General features: G+C 39.3%; 1 long non-coding RNA gene across 1 annotated transcript; it reads right to left on the bottom strand.

Moving 5' to 3' along the window:
* Nucleotides 1-3439: 3439 nt before the first annotated feature.
* LOC136463840 (uncharacterized) lies at nucleotides 3440-4119 on the bottom strand. The gene is made up of 3 exons (XR_010761104.1): nucleotides 3982-4119; nucleotides 3640-3903; nucleotides 3440-3551 (listed from the first exon to the last, which is right to left on the bottom strand). It is a non-coding gene; the product is annotated as an uncharacterized lncRNA (long non-coding RNA).
* Between the last annotated feature and the right edge of the window lie 13032 nt (nucleotides 4120-17151).

Below are 17151 nucleotides of genomic sequence, written 5' to 3'. Positions count from 1 at the left end.
TTTCTATTGTTTTATTGCTCGTAGTCATGTTCATTATTTATTCCAAACAGATAAAAGTCAAATAACTCTATATAAACCAGTCTGAGCATAAAATTTTCTGGTATTGACAGTTAGAGAGCATCCATTATCCCTGTTTTATGTGTTATTATGGTTCAAAAATGTATTTTACCCGAAGAAAATACCAAATCGACTTTGACGTCGCGGCAAACATATAATATAACGTACACTACTCCCTCTTTGCAATGAAACACGGCAAGGCACACTCAAATAATTTTGATTTAGGTCAATTTTATTCGGGAAAATATGATAAAGTTGGGTTTGCCAAAGAAATGATTCGATAATATCGTAACTTGTGTTTGGAAAAATATATGATAAGTAAATGTGAATGAAGTTTCTCATTGTTAATTTATATGTCACTTCTCGTTTGACTGGAATTCAGATAACTTCCCTATCTATTTCGAAGAAAGGATCAACGGGGGACGTGCGCTCATCCTCGTACAACAATCTTCATGGAAGGCTTCCGTGATTGTACTTGAATAAGCTTATTATGTGATTCGAGGCCGTCGCGTCGAACGAGGAAACTGATGTTAAGTAAAATCATGCATGCTGGTTGATGCACGACTCTGCCAACTCCATGTTGGATTGGATCGTCAATTTATATCATTTCTAAACTTGGAACCTCGACGACTCCGTTGCAAATGAAGTCAACGCGTGACGCTGGACACTAAGATCGACCTCATTTGCCCTACCCTGGCCCTAATTTACCGAGACGTACTTATCGTAGGTAGAAGCGACAAAACTTTTACCCCACAATAGTTCTAGAGTCCTGACAGCGACCAGTACAAACGTGGTAAAAAGAGCTCTCAGCATTTTTTTTCTTCTTAAAATAAACGTGGTAACTGAACCTATTTTGCCAATGCTGATTTCGCCTTCTTCGCGAAGAAGGGACAGGTTACACACTCGAGCGTGATCCCACAATGGAATCGTGATATGCCCGTCGCTTACGAAATCAGTGGATTTCGATAATGTAAAAAAGACGCGGTCTTCAGATCTAGGTGTAGTTATAGATTGTTTGTACACGGGTAGTGTAAGTAGTGTGCGTGTGTTAAGTTGGCGTGCGTGTATACGAACAGATGCTACAGCTCTATCCAGATGAGAGGCAATAAAAAAAAGTTACTGCCGGTAATTAATATAAGACCAAAGAAGTGTTCGGCTGATGGTAAAGCCGCTGGTGCTAATTTGTATAACTGATTTTTTAAAAAAAATATTATACCATGACTTACAAAATAGCAAATAAGCTGACTGAAAGACCCGCCGAACACTCCGCGAATCACCCGCTGTTTGTTCGGACGCATACGCAACCCGTCGAATTCAAGCTGTTTTATTCGGCGAGGTCTCTTTCTCTCGCCCTCAGCTGCTGCCGCGCCGGCCCCACGGCATATAGTGACATGTCACACGGTGACGATTTAGCTAGAATACTTTGATACTAGAATTCTAGGACCTAAAAAAAAAGAATCCAGAGAGGCTCTACAGGTTATATTTATATATATTTGAATGAGGGGAGGCTCCAGAATATCACAGGAGCTTGTCGTGTTATCGTGAGGGTGGTTAGCGTTGCTTCCATCTAACCGATATGGGTTCCACTCAAACGTGACAACTCATGACCCACGTATTATAAGCAACGCGTCCCTGTCAAAGGCAAAGAAGGCCCCATCGGAGAAGGGGAAGGCCAGGCCACCATGTTAGCTTGAGTGTTTACGTGGCTTATAAGTCGACTGATACTGTTTTGTTATGAGAGAAAAATATATTATGACTGATAAGCATGGTTGATACGATCAAACAAATATGGTGTATAGTTTAATGCAGATTAGTGGTATATCGATTTCCTAATCCGGCGACAAATGGAGCCACTTGTACAGCCAGTTTGATCGAGTGAAAGATTTCTGGCGTAATCAGATGTACACGTCGCTTGCTATTACTCAGTGCGATAGTAATGCACATTTTTTATTTTATTTTTTTGAACCCACGATAGTAATATGCTACAGCTACCATCTACAGACAATTATTATTAATCAGAGGATGCTGCAATGCATCCCATCATAGAGCCTCGAACACACAATTAGTTTGAATCTCCCATTATAAGAGTCAAATGGCAATAGGTGTCGACGCCAAACAAGTTACGGAGCACACAGAAAATGAGCATATGGTACGGCAACGTATAAGTAATATTACTATTACCCAATAATCACTACTACAAAAAGCATTTTTAGGGGCGGCTGGTAACCCTTTGTAGGGGCGGTTTGGCCAGCCGCCCCTACCGAACCGTCTCTACAAATCATACATTTGTAGGGGCGGTTCCCAGGCCGCTCCTACAAATAGATTTGTAGGGGCGGTTGGTTATTGAGCCGCCCCTAAAAATAGATTTGTAGGGGCGGCTGGTATTACGAACCGCCCCTACAAATCTATTTGTAGGGGCGGCTGTAGTGCCAGCCGCCTCTATAATACCTGTTTGTAGGGGCGGTTCAATCTAGAACCGCCCCTACAGTACATTTTCCCGCCAAAAAAAATTCAAATTTACAATTCAAATTCGACCAGAACTGTTTGTTTCTGCGTATTCCATCCAGCATCCGCATTGCCGAACGGCCTGCGACCAACGTTCCAAACCGCGTTCGCGTTGCCGAACGCCACGCGACCAACGTTCCGAACGCGACTATATAAAGTACAATTACAAGTCCAATTCGTAATGATATATATATACAATCCATCATTAAATATACAAATTTCATACACATTGTTATCAACGTCCTAGAGCTAGCCTTTCAGTCTCATGAAGGTGTTGGTACTGAGGATTTGTACCTAAGTCAGACTCTCGATCATGGTAGGCGCCTCTGACGTGTACAATCTGGTCCAATATGAAGTTGCAAAGGTCGCCGACGAGCTCTAAGAGTTGGTCATCCTTGTATGGGTCTCTTTTCATTCCTTTCTCTTCTCTCCACTACAAGAAAACAAGTTTCAGTTTAGTATTTCATACCATTTATAAAGTTTTTATACTACGGGTGAAGAGGTTCAAACTTACCCTTAAGGGGTGTCTCCTGTAGGCACCGGTGTTACTCATCATAGAACATATATAGTATCCACAATGTACACTCCCAGGCCTCTGCTTGGGGCACTGTGTGTTTTGCATATGAAAATATTAGGTAATGCTTTTGACAGCCATGTAACGGAGTACTGAAGAAGTAAGTTACACTTACCGCACATAGTGTTTTTATAGCCAGCTTTTCCTTCCTCGCTGGATCATGCCTTCCGTGATGATGCGAGACATAGAACCTAAATGCCCTGTTCGAATTATTTTAGCAAATACAACTTGTTAGTATGCATAAGTGAACGTTACAAGTATGTATACAGACATATAAGCTAATGAGGATTGTCGATATGTATACGTCTTGAGAATCGATATGAAGTCTTTGTATGTCGCCGGGTCCTTATCTATTGAATCAAAGACCCATGCCATGCTCTTCCCGACATCGACGGCTATACAAATCCAGTGGTTGCTGCATGGATTTAATCATAGAACTAGATAAGCTCTTTTACATCGAATAAAATATATCGAACATAGCTTTAAGTTATAGTTGAACTTACTCGAAGTTGTATGGTAGCCATATAGTAGAGTGTTGTTGGAGATTTTTGAAAGCCAGAGCAATGTATGCCGCAACCTTAAGGGACTCTTCCCTTAGCTTCGCACTACGGATGCGCTCTTTCTCCCGAAGAGTCTTTGCAGCTGCTAGCTCTTTGGCATCCAGTGTCCACCGTTTAGGGTAATTAAAATTTGTTTGGGCTATAGCTTGAGGGTCTACATACCCGGCTTTCACACTTGGCATTTGTTTGACAATGTGCACTTGCATTCTACAAATCACGGCGTGGGTTAGTTACAACAAAATTCAAAGATTACATTCATATCATATCGGAAGGACAAGGACTTACAGGCACCACGTGCGAATTAGATTCATCTCCATTTCTCCCAGGTGAAAGCATGTGTGCATGTCATTGAAGTCAAAGACAATTTTCCCGGCTGGGCTTCCAAATGTGCCGGTGGGAAAGCATGCTTGTATGATATCTATGCTCGTTGGGAGAACACGCAAGTACCAATCATGAAACCTTCTCATTCCAAGTGGTAGGCGCTGGATGTCCCGGTTTGGTAGGAAGGGCTTGCCTCTTTCATATTTTTTCGGGCAATCCTTTGACCATTCGATGGCATCAACATTTGGATACTGCTTTGCAATTTGGTGAAGTTTGCTACTGACGGCCTCCTCAGAACCCCGTGATGGGACATTTTTAACTTGGTTTTCAGGCTTGAACTGATCATGGGAATACCACTTGGACACCGACGAGACGTCTTTGATCGGAACATAAACTGGCCTTATGTGGATTGGAATCTTCTTTCGGAGTTCCCATTCAGGCACGTCCTCATCTTCTTGTGCATCACCTTCTTCAGGAGGCACTCGTTGTTCATGTATCGGTTGTGCTTGTTGACAAGACTGTGGCATCTCATGATGCACTTGCCCGGTACGAGCTGGAGAAGGTTGTGGCATCTCATCAGGCACATGCTCGATAGGAGGCGGGGAAGAATGTGGCATCTCAGGAATGTGGGGGTCACGAGACGGTGAAAATATCTCCCCGGCCTCAACAACTCACTCCAAATTTGGGAGAGGGGGAGGCGGCGAAGAAGCAGTCAATATAATGTCCCGTTTGTGCCAGAGGATGAACTGCCACATAACGTCTCCGAGTAACACCAGCCCCTCGGGAGTTGCGTAGTCTATCCTCCACTGCATGAACTCGGGCTTCACTGTATGCACCTCGACCCTAGTGTAGTCCGGCGGTATGTTATTATTGTGGTGTAAGCCACCGGGAGGATGTGCAACACCCGTTGCCACCTCCATCATAGTGTTCTGCCGGCCGCTGAGAAACACCAAGGTGCAACTAGTAGGTTCCCGTATGAGATCGACTGAGGTTGTGGCTGCAGTGGAACCTTGGCTGCTAGGAACTTTCGGAGGGCTGCCAACTAATGCCAGTTCTCCCGGTGGCGTCACTAATATACGTGGCTCCATAGACATTCCTTGCTCCTCCAGTGCCTTCGCAACTAGAGCCTTCACTTGGAGCTCAAGACTAGTCTCCCGGTCTTGGCCATGTTTCTTGTACATGTGCTTGTCCTCTTCGAATCCTTGCTTCCAAGTCATCCTTTTCCCTAGCCCCCTGGTGCGGCCTGTGTGCTCCTTGTTTCCCAAGCCAAGGCTAAGCTCGTCCCTCTCTCTGGAAGGATTGAATGAGCCCTTCTCTTTGTCTTCAGCATATTTCAGTATCCTTGATACCGCCTCTTGGGTCTCCGGCTTATCAAACTTAAGATTACTGTCGGATGGTTCTGTACTCCTCGCATATATCCAGTTCCTTGAGCGTACCTTCAACTTCGTCACATCGATATTCCCAGCAGCTGCGGCCTCTTCATCCATCTTTCTAAACTGCTCTTCCTTGGCATAGTAGCCACCGGGGCCTAGATGATGGTGGTGTTTGTTCCTCTTCGCTAGCTCGGTGTTACGAGCACTGAGCTCCAATGCCTCCGCTGAAGTCTTCTGAGCCACGAGCTCCTCCCATTGACTAGGAGTTATTTTGCCGAACTCGTTGAAGGGAGTTAACCCCTTTTGGATATACTTCGTGTTAAGCTCCGACCTCCAACGTCGCAATGACTCTCCCATCATCCTGATAGCATTTTTTTTACCAATTTGTGCTTACCCTCTGGAAATCTAAAATTGACCTTCAGCTGCCTATCCCATAGTGCATTCTTTATGTTCTCTGGTACCTCTTTCCAGTTAGGGATTGCTGGGTTCAATTTATCTCTTACTAGGGCCCCGATCGCATTACGGAATCGTCCTCTTAATTCCTTCGGCTCAAGGATCTCCCCTGCTGGCCCAACCTCCGTTATCACATAGCAAGCATTATCTGGATATAGATTTCCTTTTCTATCCCCTCGTTTCCTCTTAGGCTTGGTAGTCGTGGTTGTGTCTTGAGTTTGTGGAGCAGAGGCATCGTGATCCGTCTCTGTGGTTGTTGCCTCTGCTCTCCTTTCCTCTACTCCGTCTTGTCCAGCGAGATGTCGCGGACGTCGACGTCGTCTTTTCTGAGTTTCAGGAGGGACCTGTATATAGGACAGGTCAAAGTGTTAGCAGAGGTAACACAGCCAAAGCTTTAGCAAAATTTACAAGCTAAGGCTTCTTCCCTACCTCCTCGTTCGGGTCAAAATCCTTGTCCAAATCTTCCTCCGTTGGCCTCCTTCTTGCTTCAGGTGGGAAAGGATCCTCGGGACTTTCATATCCCTCTTCTGACTCATCATCCTCTTCTTCTTCACCTTCAGCAGCCTCTCCTTCAGGGCCTTCCTCCTCGTCACACTCCTCCTGAGTAAGCATCACTTCTAGATCTTTTTCTACCTCATTATCGAACTGTTCCTGAGTAAGCTGGTCCTCTAGTGCTTGCTCCTCAAGGGTTGGCTGCTCATCATGCTCGGGGCATCGAGCTGCACGGTCTGTTGTCCGCGACATTATTTCGCGCTTTGTTCTAAAAGATGCAAAAAAGTGTGCTTTAGGTACGCGAGAAGGTATAAGAAATCAAAAAGGTCTATAAACCAAAGTAGTCCTATAAAACAACAATATAAAAAAAACGAGAAGTAGCAGTGGTAGAGGCCTCAGAAACATGTCAATCATCATCTGATCTTGAACTTGGAGCATCAAGGCATCATAACAGAGAAGAGAGGAGAAGGTAATGTAGGGGCGGCTGCTAATGATGCCAAGTTCCTCACAAGTTCTTGATCATCAGCTCATATTCCATATAATGTATGGACTTGGACAATTTCATCATCGGCAAAACAAAGGAGAGGAGAGGAGAGGGGAGAATTGGCAAAAAAAAAAGCAACTGCTGCTTAACAAACATAGAGAGGAAAAGGTATAAAAAAAGCAGTTGCTGCTTCCCAAACATAGAGGATAGGAAAGGTGGCAAAAATAGAGGAGAGGGGAGATTTGGCAAAAAAAAAAGCAGGTGCTGCTTCCCAAAAAAAGCAACAACTGCCAGACAGAAGTAGAAGTAGTAAACAGTAGTAGTAGGGAAGTCGTAGAGTAGTAGTAGAAGTAGCAAAAGCTGCTTAGGAGAGAAGAGTAGAGTGGAGTAGAGGAGAGGAGAGGAGTAGAGTGCAGTAGAGGAGAGTAGTAGTAGAAGAGGAGTGGTAGAGTAGTAGGAGAAGAGCAGGAGTAGTAGTAGGAGTAGCAAGTAGTAGTAATAGGAGTTGTAGGAGACCAACCAGCAGCCACTAGTAGTAAGAGTTGATAGAAGACAGAAGATAATAAGTAGCAATAGTAGTAAGTAGAGAGAGGAGTAGTAGGAGTAGCAAGTAGTAGTAGGAGCAGCTGGCCAGCAGCCACCAAGTAGTAGTAATAAGAGTTGTAGGAGACCAACCAGCAGCCAGCAGCCAGCAGCCACTGGTACATGGGCAAATCAATGATTTCGCTCATGCTAACCACATTTCTAATACTCAAAATCACCAAACAGGAAACCAAGACATCATGATAAAACAAAGAAAACGTAATACTACGTTTTTGCTGAAATTGATGCCACTTGCACCTAATAATAGTAGACAAATAGGATGCAAGCTGCAGACAAATAGATTGCAGGTCGGATGAAGAATAGGATGTAGTAGCTGCAACATCCAAATATTATATGAAATAGAGATAACTGGTAAGTGCATAGGCAAAAAAGTCATGAAATATAAATAACTGGTAATATTATATGAAATAAAAAGTTTCTAGCAGATCCTAAACAAGGTCACAACAGAAATTAGCATTTTAGTTTTCACCCATATAGAGCTACAGTTAGTTTTCACCCATATAAAATTAGAGTAGAGTGGAGTAGAGGAGAGGAGAGGAGTAGAGTGCAGTAGAGGAGAGTAGTAGTAGAAGAGGAGTGGTAGAGTAGTAGGAGAAGAGCAGGAGTAGTAGTAGGAGTAGCAAGTAGTAGTAATAGGAGTTGTAGGAGACCAACCAGCAGCCACTAGTAGTAAGAGTTGATAGAAGACAGAAGATAATAAGTAGCAATAGTAGTAAGTAGAGAGAGGAGTAGTAGGAGTAGCAAGTAGTAGTAGGAGCAGCTGGCCAGCAGCCACCAAGTAGTAGTAATAAGAGTTGTAGGAGACCAACCAGCAGCCAGCAGCCAGCAGCCACTGGTACATGGGCAAATCAATGATTTCGCTCATGCTAACCACATTTCTAATACTCAAAATCACCAAACAGGAAACCAAGACATCATGATAAAACAAAGAAAACGTAATACTACGTTTTTGCTGAAATTGATGCCACTTGCACCTAATAATAGTAGACAAATAGGATGCAAGCTGCAGACAAATAGATTGCAGGTCGGATGAAGAATAGGATGTAGTAGCTGCAACATCCAAATATTATATGAAATAGAGATAACTGGTAAGTGCATAGGCAAAAAAGTCATGAAATATAAATAACTGGTAATATTATATGAAATAAAAAGTTTCTAGCAGATCCTAAACAAGGTCACAACAGAAATTAGCATTTTAGTTTTCACCCATATAGAGCTACAGTTAGTTTTCACCCATATAAAATTAGAGTAGAGTGGAGTAGAGGAGAGGAGAGGAGTAGAGTGCAGTAGAGGAGAGTAGTAGTAGAAGAGGAGTGGTAGAGTAGTAGGAGAAGAGCAGGAGTAGTAGTAGGAGTAGCAAGTAGTAGTAATAGGAGTTGTAGGAGACCAACCAGCAGCCACTAGTAGTAAGAGTTGATAGAAGACAGAAGATAATAAGTAGCAATAGTAGTAAGTAGAGAGAGGAGTAGTAGGAGTAGCAAGTAGTAGTAGGAGCAGCTGGCCAGCAGCCACCAAGTAGTAGTAATAAGAGTTGTAGGAGACCAACCAGCAGCCAGCAGCCAGCAGCCACTGGTACATGGGCAAATCAATGATTTCGCTCATGCTAACCACATTTCTAATACTCAAAATCACCAAACAGGAAACCAAGACATCATGATAAAACAAAGAAAACGTAATACTACGTTTTTGCTGAAATTGATGCCACTTGCACCTAATAATAGTAGACAAATAGGATGCAAGCTGCAGACAAATAGATTGCAGGTCGGATGAAGAATAGGATGTAGTAGCTGCAACATCCAAATATTATATGAAATAGAGATAACTGGTAAGTGCATAGGCAAAAAAGTCATGAAATATAAATAACTGGTAATATTATATGAAATAAAAAGTTTCTAGCAGATCCTAAACAAGGTCACAACAGAAATTAGCATTTTAGTTTTCACCCATATAGAGCTACAGTTAGTTTTCACCCATATAAAATTAGAGTAGAGTGGAGTAGAGGAGAGGAGAGGAGTAGAGTGTAGTACAGGAGAGTAGTAGTAGAAGAGGAGTGGTAGAGTAGTAGGAGAAGAGCAGGAGTAGTAGTAGGAGTAGCAAGTAGTAGTAATAGGAGTTGTAGGAGACCAACCAGCAGCCACTAGATGTCTGATTGGGTACAAATAGCTTTGATGAATGAACAAAAGCTAACAAACACCTGCTGTTATTGCTGTGCTGAAGTAACAAACTTGCTGAAGTAACAACCACATAATTGTTGCCTTCAACTTTTATGAAATGATTTTTTTTTGTTTTCCTTCAACCACATAATAATTGCACTAGGGTACTAGATGTCTGATGCCCTTTTCATTTTCAGGACAAAAAATGGTTGTACAAACAAGAAAAAATAATTATGGCTTCCTCACTGAGTATGAGAAGCAAAGGTTGCTGGCATTGCAAGGAATAAAAGGGTTCTGGAATCCTACGATGGCCTTGACATGAGCAGCAGCAACACCCATCCAAGAGGAAAAAAAGGTGATTTGTCTTATAAATGTGCACAACTACTAATATTCTAAATTGTTCTAATACACAAACAGAGCTAGCAGGAAAGCCTTTTCTAGCAGCTAGTGAACACAAGCAGTAGAGACGAATCCCAAAAATACCAAAATGATGTCAATATTTTCTAGTTCACTCTAAGTGTGTGTTCTAATAGCAAACCCGAATAACTTCTTAAATAGTTAAATTACGATAATAGAAACCATTGACAAAACAAACAGATAAGCAATACTACATTTAGCTCGATTCTATGTGGCAGCAATCCTTACGCCTAAAAGTAGAAAAAGGATGCCACTTGCTATTTTGATGAAAGGAAGAGTATTCCAACACCTAAACTGACCACCTCCACCCTAAACTGAGTATTCCATCCTTGCAGCCAAATCAAATTGTTGTGAAACAAATTGAGAGCAAAGCACATGAGATAAGGTACCACCGATCAGTTCCTGCTAAAACAATTCGTATTCTAAACACATTTCTAACCCAATCACCACTATAGCAAGAGGATGCCACTTGCTATTTCACAGAAAGGAAGCGTGTTCTAACAGCTAAAATGAGAACCTCCCAATCTCAGCTCTCATATTCAAAATCATGAAATCGACTTCTAAAATTGGTTGAATCTGTTGGAATACTTTGATTTCCTACTGTTTCAAGGGAGTGATTAAATATCTAGGCTGCAGTCAGCCCCATGGGGGCAAACAGTCAAACCACACTGGAAACATATAACTTTCAGAAATAAAGCATGAAAATTGATAAATTTTGATTCCAAGTAGATATAGTTTTAGAGAGTTTACTATAGAAAAAAAACATATTTCAGTTCAATTGGTTGCCTGGGTAAAAACAAAAGTAGGTGTGAAGAAAAAACAAAAGTGGTGTGAAGAAAATTGTATGTGCACCTAGAAGTAAATCAGCCAAGTCATATAAAAAGTCTATCTATCTATATGAATGGTAAAGTACCTATATGAGCGTCGGTGGCTCATTTGCACGCGGACGCGTGGTCTATGACTTTTTGCAGAATCAAAATCAGCAGAGCTCTCGACCAACGACCAACAGCAAGATAAATAAAACCCTAGATAGAACCAACACACAATTCGTCTAAATGCATCTCCCAGCAAAGGATTCAAGCTATTCGTCTAAATGCATTTTAGTTTCTAGCAGATCCTAAAGAAGGAGCGTACCGGCACAGGTGTTCAGAAGACGACGGTGAGCCGGAGTGGCGGGTGATGAGGTCGTCGAAGGGGTCCTGACGGCCGGTGGCCTAGCGAGTTGAAGCGGTCGAAGGTCCAGAAGCCGTAGGGGCGCGGCCGCGCTCACCCACCGCCGAGGAGCTCGCCCGTCGTCGGCGTGCGGGGGCAGGACGTCGGGGGCCGGGCGCGGGGCGCCGGGAGCCTACGTCGTCGGCGCGCGGGGGCGGGCTCTAGGGGCCGGGGGTGGGACGCCGAGCGCCGAGGGCTGGTGTGGGCGGGCACGGGACCGGCGGCGGGGCCGGCAGCGTGGGCAGCGGTGGAAACCCTAGCAGCCTGATGGCGTCGGAGGGAGAAGACAGCGCCCAGACGATGACTCCCGTGCGCTACCCTCCAATTTATACTAGGTATCATTTGTAGGGGCGGTTCCTGATCCAGCCGCCCCTACAAATCTATTTTTAGGGGCGGTTCCTGATCCAACCGCCCCTACAAATATTTTTTTAAATTATAAATTCTATATTTTTGTATCATAAAAACACAATTATAAATTCTACATTTTGTTCAAACTTTCTCAAATGAAAAAATGGACTATATAAGGATTGTAGATCTTGATGAGATGAACAACCTTGTTATTCAGAGTATTTCCATCTGAGGTAATTTAGTGTCTCATTTGAGCAAGTTTGACCAAGTCAAATTTGGTCAAATGAAAAAACAACACTTTGACTCTAGTATTATGAACTCTAAATAACTTCAAATTGAAAAGTTTTCAATACCAAGTTTGATCATCTCAGCAATATCTACAATTGTTGTTTTGGTCAACTTTCCATTTGAGAAAGTTTGGACGGTTCAAATTTGTGATTTTTAAATTTCGACGCCTACAAACTAGTTTTCGGAACCCTAGGTTATCTCAAATTGAAAAGTTTTGAATACCAAGTTTGTTCATCTCATCAAGATAAACAATCCTTATATAGTACATTTTTTCATTTGAGAAAGTTTGAACAAAATGTAGATCAAATTTGACAAGTGTGTGACATAGTATGAGACAATCTATATGAGATTCAAGAATTTGTGACTAGTGTTTGATAAAACTTTCTCAAATGGGAAAATAAGCTATGTAAGGATTGTAGATCTCGATGAGATGAACAACCTTGTTATTCAGAGTTTTTCCATCTGAGGTCATTTAGTGTCTCATTTGAGCAAGTTTGACCAAGTCAAATTTGGTCAAATGAAAAAACAACACTTTGACTCTAGTATTATGAACTCTAAATAACTTCAAATTGAAAAGTTTTGAATACCAAGTTTGATCATCTCAGCAAGATCTACAATTGTTGTTTTGGTCAACTTTCCATTTGAGAAAGTTTGGATGGTTCAAATTTGTGATTTTTAAATTTCGATGCCTACAAACTAGTTTTCGAAACCCTAGGTTATCTCAAATTGAAAAGTTTTGAATACCAAGTTTGTTCATCTCATCAAGATATACAATCCTTATATAGTACATTTTTTCATTTGAGAAAGTTTGAACAAAATGTAGATCAAATTTGACAAGTGTGTGACATAGTTTCAGACAGTCTATATGAGATTCAAGAATTTGTGACTAGTGTTTGATAAAACTTTCTCAAATGAAAAAATAGACTATATAAGGATTGTAGATCTTGATGAGATGAACAACCTTGTTATTCAGAGTTTTTCCATCTGAGGTCATTTAGTGTCTCATTTGAGCAAGTTTGACCAAGTCAAATTTGGTCAAATGAAAAAATAACACTTTGACTCTAGTATTATGAACTCTAAATAACTTCAAATTGAAAAGTTTTGAATACCAAGTTTGATCATCTCAGCAAGATCTACAATTGTTGTTTTGGTCAACTTTCCATTTGAGAAAGTTTGGACGGTTCAAATTTGTGATTTTTAAATTTCGATGCCTACAAACTAGTTTTCGGAACCCTAGGTTATCTCAAATTGAAAAGTTTTGAATACCAAGTTTGTTCATCTCATCAAGATATACAATCCTTATATAGTACATTTTTTCATTTGAGAAAGTTTGAACAAAATGTAGATCAAATTTGACAAGTGTGTGACATAGTTTCAGACAGTCTATATGAGATTCAAGAATTTGTGACTAGTGTTTGATAAAACTTTCTCAAATGAAAAAATGGACTATATAAGGATTGTAGATCTTGATGAGATGAACAACCTTGTTATTCAGAGTTTTTCCATCTGAGGTCATTTAGTGTCTCATTTGAGCAAGTTTGACCAAGTCAAATTTGGTCAAATGAAAAAACAACACTTTGACTCTAGTATTATGAACTCTAAATAACTTCAAATTGAAAAGTTTTGAATACCAAGTTTGATCATCTCAGCAAGATCTACAATTGTTGTTTTGGTCAACTTTCCATTTGAGAAAGTTTGGACGGTTCAAATTTGTGATTTTTAAATTTCGACGCCTACAAACTAGTTTTCGGAACCCTAGGTTATCTCAAATTGAAAAGTTTTGAATACCAAGTTTGTTCATCTCATCAAGATATACAATCCTTATATAGTACATTTTTTCATTTGAGAAAGTTTGAACAAAATGTAGATCAAATTTGACAAGTGTGTGACATAGTTTCACACAGTCTATATGAGATTCAAGAATTTGTGACTAGTGTTTGATAAAACTTTCTCAAATGAAAAAATGGACTATATAAGGATTGTAGATCTCGATGAGATGAACAACCTTGTTATTCAGAGTTTTTCCATCTGAGGTCATTTAGTGTCTCATTTGAGCAAGTTTGACCAAGTCAAATTTGGTCAAATGAAAAAACAACACTTTGACTCTAGTATTATGAACTCTAAATAACTTCAAATTGAAAAGTTTTGAATACCAAGTTTGATCATCTCAGCAAGATCTACAATTGTTGTTTTGGTCAACTTTCCATTTGAGAAAGTTTGGACGGTTCAAATTTGTGATTTTTAAATTTCGACGCCTACAAACTAGTTTTCGGAACCCTAGGTTATCTCAAATTGAAAAGTTTTGAATACCAAGTTTGTTCATCTCATCAAGATATACAATCCTTATATAGTACATTTTTTCATTTGAGAAAGTTTGAACAAAATGTAGATCAAATTTGACAAGTGTGTGACATAGTTTCAGACAGTCTATATGAGATTCAAGAATTTGTGACTAGTGTTTGATAAAACTTTCTCAAATGAAAAAATGGACTATATAAGGATTGTAGATCTCGATGAGATGAACAACCTTGTTATTCAGAGTTTTTCCATCTGAGGTCATTTAGTGTCTCATTTGAGCAAGTTTGACCAAGTCAAATTTGGTCAAATGAAAAAACAACACTTTGACTCTAGTATTATGAACTCTAAATAACTTCAAATTGAAAAGTTTTGAATACCAAGTTTGATCATCTCAGCAAGATCTACAATTGTTGTTTTGGTCAACTTTCCATTTGAGAAAGTTTGGACGGTTCAAATTTGTGATTTTTAAATTTCGACGCCTACAAACTAGTTTTCGGAACCCTAGGTTATCTCAAATTGAAAAGTTTTGAATACCAAGTTTGTTCATCTCATCAAGATATACAATCCTTATATAGTACATTTTTTCATTTGAGAAAGTTTGAACAAAATGTAGATCAAATTTGACAAGTGTGTGACATAGTTTCAGACAGTCTATATGAGATTCAAGAATTTGTGACTAGTGTTTGATAAAACTTTCTCAAATGAAAAAATGGACTATATAAGGATTGTAGATCTCGATGAGATGAACAACCTTGTTATTCAGAGTTTTTCCATCTGAGGTCATTTAGTGTCTCATTTGAGCAAGTTTGACCAAGTCAAATTTGGTCAAATGAAAAAACAACACTTTGACTCTAGTATTATGAACTCTAAATAACTTCAAATTGAAAAGTTTTGAATACCAAGTTTGATCATCTCAGCAAGATCTACAATTGTTGTTTTGGTCAACTTTCCATTTGAGAAAGTTTGGATGGTTCAAATTTGTGATTTTTAAATTTCGATGCCTACAAACTAGTTTTCGAAACCCTAGGTTATCTCAAATTGAAAAGTTTTGAATACCAAGTTTGTTCATCTCATCAAGATATACAATCCTTATATAGTACATTTTTTCATTTGAGAAAGTTTGAACAAAATGTAGATCAAATTTGACAAGTGTGTGACATAGTTTCAGACAGTCTATATGAGATTCAAGAATTTGTGACTAGTGTTTGATAAAACTTTCTCAAATGAAAAAATAGACTATATAAGGATTGTAGATCTTGATGAGATGAACAACCTTGTTATTCAGAGTTTTTCCATCTGAGGTCATTTAGTGTCTCATTTGAGCAAGTTTGACCAAGTCAAATTTGGTCAAATGAAAAAATAACACTTTGACTCTAGTATTATGAACTCTAAATAACTTCAAATTGAAAAGTTTTGAATACCAAGTTTGATCATCTCAGCAAGATCTACAATTGTTGTTTTGGTCAACTTTCCATTTGAGAAAGTTTGGACGGTTCAAATTTGTGATTTTTAAATTTCGATGCCTACAAACTAGTTTTCGGAACCCTAGGTTATCTCAAATTGAAAAGTTTTGAATACCAAGTTTGTTCATCTCATCAAGATATACAATCCTTATATAGTACATTTTTTCATTTGAGAAAGTTTGAACAAAATGTAGATCAAATTTGACAAGTGTGTGACATAGTTTCAGACAGTCTATATGAGATTCAAGAATTTGTGACTAGTGTTTGATAAAACTTTCTCAAATGAAAAAATGGACTATATAAGGATTGTAGATCTTGATGAGATGAACAACCTTGTTATTCAGAGTTTTTCCATCTGAGGTCATTTAGTGTCTCATTTGAGCAAGTTTGACCAAGTCAAATTTGGTCAAATGAAAAAACAACACTTTGACTCTAGTATTATGAACTCTAAATAACTTCAAATTGAAAAGTTTTGAATACCAAGTTTGATCATCTCAGCAAGATCTACAATTGTTGTTTTGGTCAACTTTCCATTTGAGAAAGTTTGGACGGTTCAAATTTGTGATTTTTAAATTTCAACGCCTACAAACTAGTTTTCGGAACCCTAGGTTATCTCAAATTGAAAAGTTTTGAATACCAAGTTTGTTCATCTCATCAAGATATACAATCCTTATATAGTACATTTTTTCATTTGAGAAAGTTTGAACAAAATGTAGATCAAATTTGACAAGTGTGTGACATAGTTTCAGACAGTCTATATGAGATTCAAGAATTTGTGACTAGTGTTTGATAAAACTTTCTCAAATGAAAAAATGGACTATATAAGGATTGTAGATCTCGATGAGATGAACAACCTTGTTATTCAGAGTTTTTCCATCTGAGGTCATTTAGTGTCTCATTTGAGCAAGTTTGACCAAGTCAAATTTGGTCAAATGAAAAAACAACACTTTGACTCTAGTATTATGAACTCTAAATAACTTCAAATTGAAAAGTTTTGAATACCAAGTTTGATCATCTCAGCAAGATCTACAATTGTTGTTTTGGTCAACTTTCCATTTGAGAAAGTTTGGACGGTTCAAATTTGTGATTTTTAAATTTTGACGCCTACAAACTAGTTTTCGGAACCCTAGGTTATCTCAAATTGAAAAGTTTTGAATACCAAGTTTGTTCATCTCATCAAGATATACAATCCTTATATAGTACATTTTTTCATTTGAGAAAGTTTGAACAAAATGTAGATCAAATTTGACAAGTGTGTGACATAGTTTCAGACAGTCTATATGAGATTCAAGAATTTGTGACTAGTGTTTGATAAAACTTTCTCAAATGAAAAAATGGACTATATAAGGATTGTAGATCTCGATGAGATGAACAACCTTGTTATTCAGAGTTTTTCCATCTGAGGTCATTTAGTGTCTCATTTGAGCAAGTTTGACCAAGTCAAATTTAGTCAAATGAAAAAACAACACTTTGACTCTAGTATTATGAACTCTAAATAACTTCAAATTGAAAAGTTTTGAATACCAAGTTTGATCATCTCAGCAAGATCT

This window comes from Miscanthus floridulus, chromosome 7 (assembly GCF_019320115.1).
Source record: "Miscanthus floridulus cultivar M001 chromosome 7, ASM1932011v1, whole genome shotgun sequence".
Lineage (NCBI taxonomy): Eukaryota > Viridiplantae > Streptophyta > Magnoliopsida > Poales > Poaceae > Miscanthus > Miscanthus floridulus.
The sequence above is the reverse complement of the archived record's forward strand: the minus strand, read 5'-3'. Positions and strand labels throughout refer to the sequence as shown.